Raw genomic sequence first — 12,959 nt, forward strand, 5'->3', positions numbered from 1 at the left:
GCCTTCTATGGCCTAGCCAGTTCTGAATCCACCTTGCCAGTTCACCCCTGATCCCGTGTGACTTCACCTTTTGTACTAGTCTACCATGAGGGACCTTGTCAAAGGCCTTACTGAAGTCCATATAGACAACATCTACTGCCCTACCTGCATCAATCATCTTAGTGACCTCCTCGAAAAACTCTATCAAGTTAGTTGGCATGTCCAGTCCTACGAGGAACTGTTTCATCCCCGCGTCCCCATCGGGGGGTTCAGGGCTGTACAATCCCTGGTAAAAGGCCTCAAATGCTTGGTTGACCTCTTTTGGTTCGATTACCAGTCTGCCTTTCACTGTCCTTTACCTGCGCTATTTCCCTCATGACTGTCTGCTTTCTCAGCTGGTGAGCCAACAGGTGGGTAGCCTTCTCTCCGTGTTCATAAAAGGTCCCCCGTGTCTGGTAACTTGGTGCACCGCCTTCCTGGTGGATAGCAGGTAAAGTCCATTTGTAGCTTTTTCATTCCCGCCAGAAGCTCTACGGTCGGGGCCTCGGAGTATCTTCTGTCGACCTCCAGAATGGAGTCAATCAGTTGCTGCCTAGCCACCCTCTCTTCTCTATCTCTATGTGCCTTTTAGGCTATAATCTCTCTCCTAGTGCTTTAGTGGCCTTTAGCGCCTCCCAGAACATGGAAGGTGAGACTTCCCATTCTGGTTGTTAGTAATGTACTATGGCCTGTGATTTTTTCTGGCAGAAGACCTTGTCGGCCAACCTCCATGAGGGATGTTGGGGGTGGCCCATCTCCAACTTCCCACCCACGAAATGTGGAACGTGGTCGGAGATGACTATTGCGAAGTATTCCGCTCTTACTATTTCTGGAAGCACCGATTTCCCCACTGCAAAGAAGTTGATACAGGTATATATCTTGTGTACTGGTGAAAAGAACGAGCATTCCTTCTCACCCTGGTTCAGGAACTGTCATGGGTCCAGAGCCCTCACCTGCTCCATGACTTTCCCAGTTCCTTAGATAAACTTTTCTTTTCCCCGTACTGGGGTTTGATTGGTTCGCCAATGGGTCCTGTATGCAGTTCTTTAACCCTCCTCCCACATGATCAGTCGGTGTGTGGCGACGGTGGGAATTTCCACGATGGTCTTCTTTATAAACTCCGTGTTGCCTCAGTTGGGCGCATACACCTTAACCAGGACGACCATTGTTACGTCCAGGACACTGCTGACCATGACGGACCATTCCCCTTGGTCCATAACTCCTTGTTGCCGTAAACACCGTCCTCTTGCTGATCAAAATAGCTATCCCCAGCCCCAATCCCGTAACATGGTACATCTGTCCCACCCATCCGTTCCTTACCCACAGTCAGTCTTTCTCCCTCAGGCGTGTCTCTTGCAGAAAGACTATGTCGGCTTTTACACTTGTCAAATGGGTGAAGACTCTGGATCTTTTCACTGGACCGTTGATTCCCCTGACGTTTCAGGTGATAATCCTGATGGGGGACTTTTGTTCCCCCCCCCACCCCCCCCATTCCTGCGGGATCAACCATACTTACCTGGTGGACGCGTCCCTGCACGCCAGGATTTCCCTTTGTAAGGGGCCGTCCAAAATGGCCACAGTCATCGTTCTCACCATGAGGCTGGGCCCCTGTGCTCCAGGGTTTCGCTTTGGCCAGGGGGCACCCAACATTGCCACCAACTGTGTGTACAGCATGTGGGTGCGCCCCTGCACTCCGGAGTTCCCTCCAAAGCAGCTGATTGCGATGTCATCTTGTTCCCTCAACCTGCAACTTACCTGCTGAAGCCCATCCCTTTCTTATCTTTGTATGCCCTTTGTGGTCCCCCTTCCCCTCCCTCTGTCCCACTTGCTACCTACCCGCCCCTTGTGCCCCCCCTTCCCTGTCTCCCCCCCTTACATTCCCCATCCCTGCTCCTGTAGTCCCTCCCCCTTGCCAGATGCTCCCTCCCTGCCAGGAGATGTGCCGCGGCCTGCTAATGTGATCCCCCTCCCCAGGTTGACCTTACCCCTTTCCTATGCCTGTTAGATAGCTGTTCGCTCTCTCTCCTTTTCACCCTCTCCTGTGCTCTGCTGCCCTCGCCCTTTCCTGTGATCTGGTATTTTTGCTCAAGGCAAGGCAGTACTGTCCCGCGCAAACATTGTACAAGTCCATCACAGATTTTTTTTCTCTGTTCTTTCTGTGCTTCATCCTCAACCCTGCCTTGTCTGTCCCTTGTCCAGGCCATTTGTCTGCATGAACTCGCCTGCCTCTACCTTGTTTTGGAATGTAGTCCAGAGCCTGGCTGGGAATAGCATTCCTAATTTCACTTCACTTTTGTACAGGGCCGATTTTGGCTGGTTGAACTCGACCCTGCGCTTTGCCAGGTCTGCCACAATGTTCTGGTACACTCGTATTCTGTGTCCTTCCCTGAGGCCTTTGTCTGCCTTGCCCACCACAGGATCTTCTCCCAATCCTGTTGATAATGTAATTTGGCAATTAATCCCCTTGGCTGCTCCCCCGCCTTGGGCTTTGATCGGAGCAACTTATGTGCCCTCTCATTCTCCGGCGGCTTGAGGAAGTTGTCCCTCCAGATTAAATTGCCCAGCGTCTGGGATACATAATCTGTCGGGCCACATAATCTCCTGGCCTTCGACATTCCCCTTCAGGCTCCCCTGGATCTCGACTGTGATGATATGCATAAGCAATCATGTAAATAGTAATCTATATGACTACCAACAGCAGGTGTCAGTAGAGAACAACCACGTGGCTCTGTTACCTCAGGGAGTCTGGAGATAGTCGTCGTAGTGGATAGTCATATTTGTAGTAGCTCTTGGATAATTTATTGTGGCTAGTAGTTTTTGATATTCTTCTCATGTTTATCTAACCCACGCAATTATTTAATAATAAATGTTTAACTAGTCAAGAACTAGATGTTCTCTTGTGCATGATTTCTAGCGGTCAAGCACAAGAACGTAACATGGTATCAGGACTTGCTTTGAAGATCTAACAGAATTCCAGGATTTGTTTTCAAGATCCAAAAAGATAAAAGAAAACTGAGAAGAAAAATAATTTTTACTAACCACGTAAAGTTCTGGCAAATCTCACTCAACACACTACTCGGCATCAAGATGGAAGGTCTGAAGACACCACACCAGTCTCGAGTCACTGGTACTGTAGATGCAAATTTGCGTGCTTTTAAACAGCAATTCACACTCTATGTAGAAGCTCTAGGTTTCAGATACAGCCTGATGAATAAAATAGCGTTGCTGTTCACTATAGCAGGTCCACAGGCGATAGAAATTTTTAACACCTTCGTTTTTGATAATGAAGCTGATAAAAAGAAATTTGATGAAGTTGTGAAACAGTTCAATTGGCACTGCACACCGCGAAAACCCGGAAAAAAAAATGTTTGAGCAGTATGTTTTTCACACGCGTACACAACAGACAGGTGAATCGTTCAACTGCTTTTTAACAGACTTGCAGTTGAAAGCTCAGACGTGTAATTTTGTGACTTTGCAAGCGTCTATGATCAAATCGAGTTCGGGTTTAGCAATGACAAAGTTCGGGAGTGATTGTTGAGGGAGAATGAACTCCAGCTCGACGATGGCATTAAAATCTGCCATGCCAGCGAGCTAGCTGCGCAGCAAATTAGCACACAAAACCATTTTGGGACGAAGATCGGAGAAGCAGCCAACGCGATTAGTGTTGTCACACGCCCTTAGGCAAAACATGGTCCCAATTGTGGTGGCCATTTAAAACAACCAACCAAAACCACCATTTTGTGCAAGCGATGTGGCAACAAGCATTTACAAAGGCAATGTCCAGCATTTGGAAAAAAGGCAAAAATTTCTTTGCTAAACAATGTTTTTCAAATAAAAAATCGGAACTGCCATAAGCAATTAACGTAAAATTCCTTTTTTTTCCACGTTTTAAAAAAAACTTACCTGAAAAGAGTCTTTTTAGAAGGGGGGAAGGGGGGAAAGAAAAGGGGGGAAAAATGCCAGAAGGGAGCCAAAGCAGAGGGAGAAAGGCACCAAAAGCAAACAAGCTAATCGGTGCACGAAGCGGGGGAATGGAAACCTTGCTGCAACAAAAAGTGCTGGTCAGACAGGAGTATTTCCCCCCTGGGCCAGAGGGGATCCGGAACTGGAAGGCAGCCTTTGCCAAGGCGCTGAGGGAACATCAGCAGGAAAACAAGGCAGGGACCAGAGCAGACATAGAGGCCGCAGTACAGGCAGCAATAGCCAAGGCCCTGGTAGAGGTGCAGCTCGCCCTGGGCAGAGCAGAGAAGAAACTGGAAGCCCAAGAGGAGAAACTGGAAACCCAAAAGGTGACCATTAAGGAGCTGGAAAAGCAGCAACTGACATGAGCGACCGGATCATGGCCCTGGAGAAAGAGGTGGCGAGACTGGGCACTACGCAGGGCAGCCTGAAGGGCAGGGTGGCAGATCAGGAAAACCGCTCAAGAAGACAAAATGTCAGGATTGTGGGCCTACCAGAGGGGATCGAGGGTAGAAACCCACGGTCTATGTGGCCGAGATGCTGGGCAACTTAGTGGGGAGGGAAATTTTCCCCAACCCACCAGAAATGGACAGAGCACAGCGGTCGCTGCGCCCGAAGCCCAGGGCAGGGGATCACCCGAGGGCAGTTATAGCTAAACTGCACCGGTACCAAGACAGGGAAACAATACTGCGCTGGGCCAGGATAAACAGAACTTGCAAATGGGAAGGACACTTCATTAGAGTTTACGAGGACATTGGGGCAGGTCTCGCCAGGAGACAGGCCGAATTCAATAGAGCAAAAGCAGCCCTTCACAAGAACATTGTGCGTTTTGGTGTGCTGTACCCAGCGAAACTCTGGGACACGTACCAAGAAAGAGAATATTTCTTCACAGCCCCCGCCGAAGCAAACTAGTTTATCGAGGAACACGGGCTGGAAAACCAACAGCGAGGGTAGAAGTACAGGGCCCCTGGCGAGGGGCAACAACACGCCGACGGGGGGGGGAGGGGTGAGGCAACGCCAGGCCCCCCACGCTCCCACCCCCACCATGGCGAGCGCACCTGAACAAAAAGCAAACCGCTACCCGAGGGACCGCCACAGGTGGGAGACCTGCACGAAGGAACGAGAGTAGCGGAAAAGGGAGAGCAAGCGAGGGGAGCACAGGGTAGGATGGGGGAAGAGCGGGCAGAAAAACGCAGAGGCTGGGCAAGGGAGAAGCGAGACAGTAACTCCCAAGAGGAGGGTCACTGCACTAGCAAGAAAGCTAGCACTGGGCACATGCAACAAAGCAGGGCCGCAGCGTGCCCCCAACAGGGGGGATGGCGCCGGGGGGGTGGGGGGGGGACCACTCAACAGAGGCGGGAGAGCAACCGGGGGTAGGAGCAGTGGAAAAAGGGACAAAGGAGGGATAAAAGGGAGAAGGGAGGGAGAGGAAAGGGAGGGACCGGGCGGGGCGCACAGGATGGAAGGGACCGGGGGGGGGACACAGGGTCGGAGGGATAAACAAGGCTAGAAAAGGAACAGCAATAGGGCTACAAAGTGCCACAACCAAGGGCTTGGAACAAAGAATCGCTGAAAGCATCCAACCAGTACGGTCTCTGGGCGAAGGGAGACCCCAGAGTGCAGGGGGCTACCCGCGTGGCGGTCGCAGAGCAGGCCGCCATGCCGGGTGCCCCCTAGATGAAGGGAAACCCCGGAGCACAGGGGCCCGACCGCATGGAGAGAGCAGTGACAGCTGCCATCCTGGACAGCCCTCCTAACAAAGGGGAACCCTGGAAGGCAGAGGTGCGTCCACCAGATAAATATGGTTAATCCCACAGGAGCAAGGGGGCAGAAGCCCCCCACCAGGATAGTCACCTGGAACGTAAGGGGACTCAACGGCCTAGTCAAAAGATCCAGAGTCCTCAACCACCTAAGAAACATGAAGGCAGACATAATCTTCCTCCAAGAGACGCACCTGAGAGGGCAGGGCCGACTGAGAGAGGTAAGAAAGGGCTGGGTGAACAAAGAACAAGAAAAAAGAAAATGACAGCACAGGAACAAGCCCTTCGGCCCTCCCAGCGAGCGCTGATCCAGATCCTTTATCTAAACCTGTCGCCTATTTTCCAAGGATCTACTTCCCTCTGTTCCCCGCCCGTTCATATATCCGTCTAGATGCATCTTAAATTATGCTATCGTGCCCACCTCTACCACCTCCGCTGGCAAGGCGTTCCAGGCACCCACCACCCTCTGCGTAAAAAAACTTTACACACACATCTCCCTTAAACTTTCCCCCTCTCACCTTGAAATCGTGACCCCCTTGTAATTGACACCCCCACTCTTGGAAAAGGCTTGTTGCTATTCACCCTGTCCATACCTCTCACAATTTTGTAGACCTCAATCAGGTCCCCCTCAACCTCCGTCTTTCCAACGAAAACAATCCTAATCTACTCAACCTTTCTAGCACCCTCCATACCAGGAAACATCCTGATGAATCTCCTCTGCACCCTCTCTACAGCATCCACATCCTTCTGGTAATATGGCGACTTGAACTGCACGCAGTATTCCAAATGTGGACGAACCAAAGTCCTATACAACTGTAACATGACCTGCCGACTCTTCTACTCAATACCCCGTCCGATGAAGGCAAGCATGCTGTATGCCTTCTTGACCACTCTATCGACCTGTGTTGCCACCTTAAGGTACAGTGGACCTGAACTCCCAGATCTCTCTGTACATCAATTTTCCTCAGGACTCTTCCATTGAACTTATAGTCTGCTCTTGAATTGGATCTTCCAAAATGCATCACCTCGCATTTGCCTGGATTGAACTCCATCTGCCATTTCTCTGCCCAACTCTCCAATCTATCTATATTTTGCTGTATTCTCTGACAGTCCTCCTCGCTATCTGCAACTCCGCCAATCTTAGTATCATCTGCAAACTTGCTAATCAGACCACCTATACCTTCGTCCAGATCATTTATGTATATCACAAACAACAGTGGTCCGAGCACGGATCCCTGTGGAACACCACTAGTCACCTTTCTCCATTTTGAGACGCTCCCTTCCACCACTACTCTCTGTCTCCTGTTGCCCAGCCAGTTCTTTATCCATCTAGCTAGTACACCCTGAACCCCACACAACTTCACTTTTTCCATCAACCTGCCATGGGAAACTTTATCAAATGCCTTACTGAAGTCCATGTATATGACATCTACAGCCGTTCCCTCATCAATTAACTTTGTCACTTCTTCAAAGAATTCTATTAAGTTTGTAAGACATGACCTTCCCTGCACAAAACCATGCTGCCTATCACTGATAAGCTTATTTTCTTCCAAATGTGAATAGATCCTATACCTCAGTATCTTCTCCAACAGTTTGCCTACCACTGACGTCAAGCTCACAAGTCTATAATTCCCTGGATTATCCCTGCTACCCCTCTTAAACAAAGGGACAACATGAGCAATTTTCCAGTCCTCCGGGACCTCACCTTTGCTCACGGATGCTGCAAAGATATCTGTTAAGGCCCCAGCTATTTCGTCCCTCGCTTCCCTCAGCAACCTGGGATAGATCCCGGACCTGGGGACTTGTCCACCTGAATGCCTTTTCGAATATCCAAAACTTCCTTATGCCGACTTGACCTAGAGTATTTAAACATTCATCCCTAACCTCAACATCCGTCATGTTCCTCTCCTTGGTGAATACCGATGCAAAGTACTCATTAAGAATCTCACCCATTTCCTCTGACTCCACACATAAATTCCCTCTTTTGTCTTTGAGAAGGCCAATCCTTTCTCTAGTTACCCTCTTGCTCCTTATATACGAATAAAAGGCTTTGGGATTTTCCTTAACCCTGTTAGCCAAAGATATTTCATGACCCCTTTTAGCCCTCTTTATTGCGCGTTTGAGGTTTGTCCTACTTTCCCGATATTCCTCCAAAGCTTCATCAGTTTTAAGTCGCCTAGATCTTATGGATGCTTCCTTTTTCATTTTAGCTAGTCTCACAATTCCACCCGTCATCCATGGTTCCCTAATATTGCCATTTCTAACCCTCATTTTCACAGGGACATGTCTGTCCTGCACTCTAATCAACCTTTCCTTAAAAGACTCCCACATTTCAAATGTGGATTTACCCTTAAACAGCTGTTCCCAATCCACATTCCCTAGCTCCTGCCGAATTTTGTTATACTTGGCCTTTCCCCAATTTAGCACTCTTCCTTTAGGACCACTCTCGTCTTTGTCCATGAGTTTTCTAAAACTTACGGAATTGTGATTGCTATTCCCAAAGTAATCACCGACTGAAACTTCAACCACCTGGCCGGGATCATTCCCCAATACCAGGTCCAGTATGGCCCCTTCCCGAGTTGGACTATTTACAGACTGCTCTAAAAAACTGTCCTGGATGCTCCTTACAAATTCTGCTCCAACAACGCCTCCAATACTACATGAGTCCCATTCAATGTTGGGGAAGTTAAAATCTCCCATCACAACCACCCTATTGCTCCTACATTTTTCTATAATCTGTCTACATATTTGTACCTCTACTTCACGCTTGCTTTTGGGAGGCGTGTAGTAAAGTCCCAACAATGCCACTGCACCCTTCCTATTTCTTAGCTCTACCCATATTACCTCAGTGCTCGAATCCTCCACCGTGCCCTCCTTAATCACATCTGTGATATCTCTGACCAGTAATCCAACTCCTCCACCCCTTTTACCTCCCTCTCTATCCCTCCTGAAGCATCTATGCCCTGGGATATTTAGTTACCAGTCTTGCCCTTCCCTCAACCAAGTCTCAGTAATACCAATAACATTATATTCCCAGGTATTACTCCAAGCCCTAAGTTCATCTGCCTTACCTGCTACACTTCTCGCATTGAAACAAATGCACCTCAGACCACCTGTACCTTTGCATTCATCATCTTCCCCTTAGTCACATTGAGTTTATTATCTAGTACCTTACTGGCTTTAGTTGCTGCCTCGTTACTGACCTCTAACTTCCTAATCTGGTTCCCATCCCTCTGCCACATTAGTTTAAAACCTCCCCAACAATGTTAGCAAAAGCTAGGACATTGGTTCCAGTCCTGCCCAGGTGTAGACCATCCGATTTGTAATGGTCCCACCGCCCCCAGAACCGGTTCCAATGTCCCAAAAATCTGAACCCCCTCCCTCCTGCACCATCTCTCAAGCCACGTATTCATTCTGACTATTCTTGAATTTCTACTCTGACTGTCTCGTGGCACTAGTAGCAATCCTGAGATGACTACCTTTGAGGTCTTACTTTTTAACTTATCTCCTAACTCCCTAAATTCTGATTGTAGGACCTCATCCCGTTTTTTACCCATATCATAGAATTTACATAGATTATCATAGAATTTACAGTGCAGAAGGAGGCCATTCGGCCCATCGAGTCTGCACCGGCTCTTGGAAAGAGCACCCTACCCAAGGTCAACACCACCACCCTATCCCCATAACCCAGTAACCCCACCCAACACTAAGGGCAATTTTTCGACACTAAGGGCAATTTATCATAGCCAATCCACCTAACCTGCACATCTTTGGACTGTGGGAGGAAACCGGAGCACCCGGAGGAAACCCACGCGCACACGGGGAGGATGTGCAGACTCCGCACAGACAGTGACCCAAGCCGGAATCGAACCTGGGACCCTGGAGCTGTGAAGCAATTGTGCTATCCACAAGGCTACCATGAGACATATGCACCATGAGACATCACTGACCCATGCACCCGGGAGGCAACATACCATTCAGGAGTCTCGTTTTCGACCACAGAAACGCCTGTCTACTCCCCTTACGATTGAATCCCCTATGCCCTGCCAGTCTTTTTCCCGCCCTTCTGTGCAGCAGAGCCAGCCATGGTGCCATGAGCCTGGCTGCTACTGCCTTCCCCTGGTGAATCATATCCCCCAACAGTATCCAAAATGGTATACCTGTTTTGGAGGGAGATGACCGCAAGGGACACCTGCACTGCCTTCCTGCTCTTTCTCTGCCTTTTGGTCACCCATTCCCTGTCTCCCTCACCAATCCTAATCTGCGGTGTGACCAATTCACTGAACGTGCTATCCACGACCTCCTCAGCATCGCGGATGCTCCAAAGTGAGTCCATCCGCAGCTCCAGAGCCATCATGCGGTCTAACGAGCTGCAGCTGGACACACTTCCCGCACATGAATGAGTCAGGGGCATCGGCCGCGTCCCTGAACTCCCACATTGAGCACGAGGAGCATAACTTGATCTTGGTTTCGGACAATGCTCGGCGCAACATCGAGGGCCAAAGGGCCTGTTCTGTGCTGTACTGTTCTATGTTCTAACACGGGTCTGGGATCTCCTGCCATTTTTACACTTTACCTTAACTGATTACAAATATAATATCAAATAATGAATAAGTGAAAGGAATAAAGATTTTACTTACCAATCACAATACTTAACAACACACGAAGAGTTAAATTTCTCTCAGCTACTGCTAATTGGAGCACTTCCCTTACCAGCCAATCAGGTCACTGCGTTGCTGTGATGTCACTCTTCAAGGTAAGTATTTAAGAATGGTGGGACCCACCATTCCTGTTACAGGATGAGGGCCAGGGGGGTGGCAATAGTGATCAGCAAATGGACGATGTTTAGGGCAACAAAGATGGTTACGGACCCAGGGAGGCGGTACGTCATGGTCAGCCCTGGAGCCATCCAGGGGCCCTTGATGGGGCACCGGTAGTACTAAATAACGTGTACGCGCCCAACTGGGACGACACGAGCTTCATCAAGAAGACCATGGCAGAAATCCCTGACAGCGACACACCGGCTAATCATGGCCCCCCCATGACTTCAACTGTGTACAGGACCCAACGACTGACAGATCAAACCCCAAGACGGGGAAAACCTCAAACATGGCAAGGGAACTCGGTCACTTTATGGAACACATGGGAGCGGTGGACCCCTGGAGGTTCATCCACCCAGGGGAGGAGTTTTCCTTCTTCTCAGTACATAACGTATACACAAGAATTGACTTCTTTGTGGTGGGGAAAACAGTGCTTCCGGGGATAGACAAAGTGGAATATTCCGCAATTGTGATATCAGACCACGCTCCACACTACATGGACGTGAGGCTGGAGACGGGCAGGGCCCAACGCCCCACATGGAGGTTGGACGTTGCCCTACTAGCTGACAAGGCCTTCAACGAAAAGATATCGCAGGCCATAGAAGAGTACATGGAGAACAACCAGAACAGCACCCTCCACGTTCTGGGAAGCGCTAAGAGGGGAAATCATCGCTTTCAAAGCGCGAAGAGCTAGGGAGGAAAGGGCGGCTAGGCAGCAGCTGGTCGACTCGTTACTGGAGGTAGACCGTAAATACTCCGAGGCCCCGACCGTAGAGCTCCTGGCGGAGAGGAAAGAGTTACAAAGGAACTTTGATCTGCTCTCCACCAGGAAAGCATTGCATCAACTCCACCAGGCAGGTGGGACCCTATACGAACACGGAGACAAAGCCAGCCACCTGCTGGCACACCAATTGAGAAAGCAGGCAGCCACCAGAGAAATTGCACAAATCAGGGATACTAGAGGCACATTAGAAACAGAACCAGAAAAGATCAACAAAGCCTTCAGGGCCTTTTACTAAGGGCTGTACACCTCAGCGCCCCCAATGGGGGAGTTCGGGGTGAAACAGTTCCTTGATGGACTGGACATACCAGTCGTGGGGGAGGACAGAAAACAGGGCCTGCAAGTACCACTAGCACTGGGAGAAATGGACAGCATTAGCTCCATGCAGGCAGGGAAGGCGCCGGGACCAGACGGGTTCCCGTCGGACTTCTACAAAAAATTTGCGACAGCACCTGCGGGAGATGTTCACAGACTCGCTGGCTAAGGGCACACTGTCACCCACGCTAGCTAGACAACCATTTCTGATCTCTCCCCAGATGGGGTCATTATCAGGTTCAGGAGGCGCCTAATGTTCAAAGTAAGCTGTCTACCTTTGACAAAGCACGTCTGGTCCTCTGTGACCACCTCTGGCACGCAGTCCTCTAGCGTTTTGGCTAGAATCTTGGCCAGTATTTTGGCATCTGCGTTCAGCAGTCAGGGATGACCCCATCTGGGGAGAAAACATCAGAGATGGTTGTCTCCCTAGACGCAGAAAAGGCCTTCAACAGAGTCGAATGGAAATACCTCATCGAGGTACTGGAGCAGTTCGGGCTTGGAACAGGATTCACCTCCTGGGTAAGACTCCTATACAACGTTCCCATGGCGAGCGTACGGACAAACAACACCAACTCCCGATACTTCCAGCTGCACAGGGGCACCATACAAGGATGCCCACTTCCCTGCTGCTGTTTGCTCTAGCGATCGCGCCACTAGCAATTGCGCTCTAAGAGCAGCAAAAGGCTGGAGAGGGATCCAAAGGGGTGGCAGAGAGCACAGAGTCTCACTCTATGCAGATGACCTGCTCCTCTACATTTCGGACCCACAAAGCATCATGGATGGAATCATCACACTCCTGAAAGAGTTTGGCACCTTCTCGGGCTACAAACTCAACATGAGCAAAAGCGAGATCTTCCCGGTACACCCACAAGTAGGTGGGGCAGCACTAACGGGACGGTCGTTTAAACAAGCCCGACACAAATTCCGCTACCTGGAGATCCAAATAGCCATGACTGGAAAGGGATCCACAAATGGAACCTCACCAGTCTGAGAGAGGAAATAAAAAAGGACCTCCAAAGATGTAACACACTCCCACTCTCCCTCGCGGGGAGAGTCCAGACGATCAAAATGAACGTGCTGCCCAGGTACCTCTTTCTATTCAGATCCATCCTGATCTACATCCCCAAGGCCTTTTTGAAAGCACTAGACAAACTAATCATGGCGTTCGTTTGGGGGGGGGGGGGTGGAAAGAATGCCAGGATCCCAAAGAAGGTACGACAAAACCAAATCCGGGGATGGGGGGGGGGGGCTCGCCCTCCCAAACCTACAATTCTACCATTGGGCGGTGACGGCCGAGCGAATAAG

This window comes from Scyliorhinus torazame, chromosome 5 (genome assembly GCF_047496885.1).
Source record: "Scyliorhinus torazame isolate Kashiwa2021f chromosome 5, sScyTor2.1, whole genome shotgun sequence".
In the NCBI taxonomy this organism is placed as follows: domain Eukaryota; kingdom Metazoa; phylum Chordata; class Chondrichthyes; order Carcharhiniformes; family Scyliorhinidae; genus Scyliorhinus; species Scyliorhinus torazame.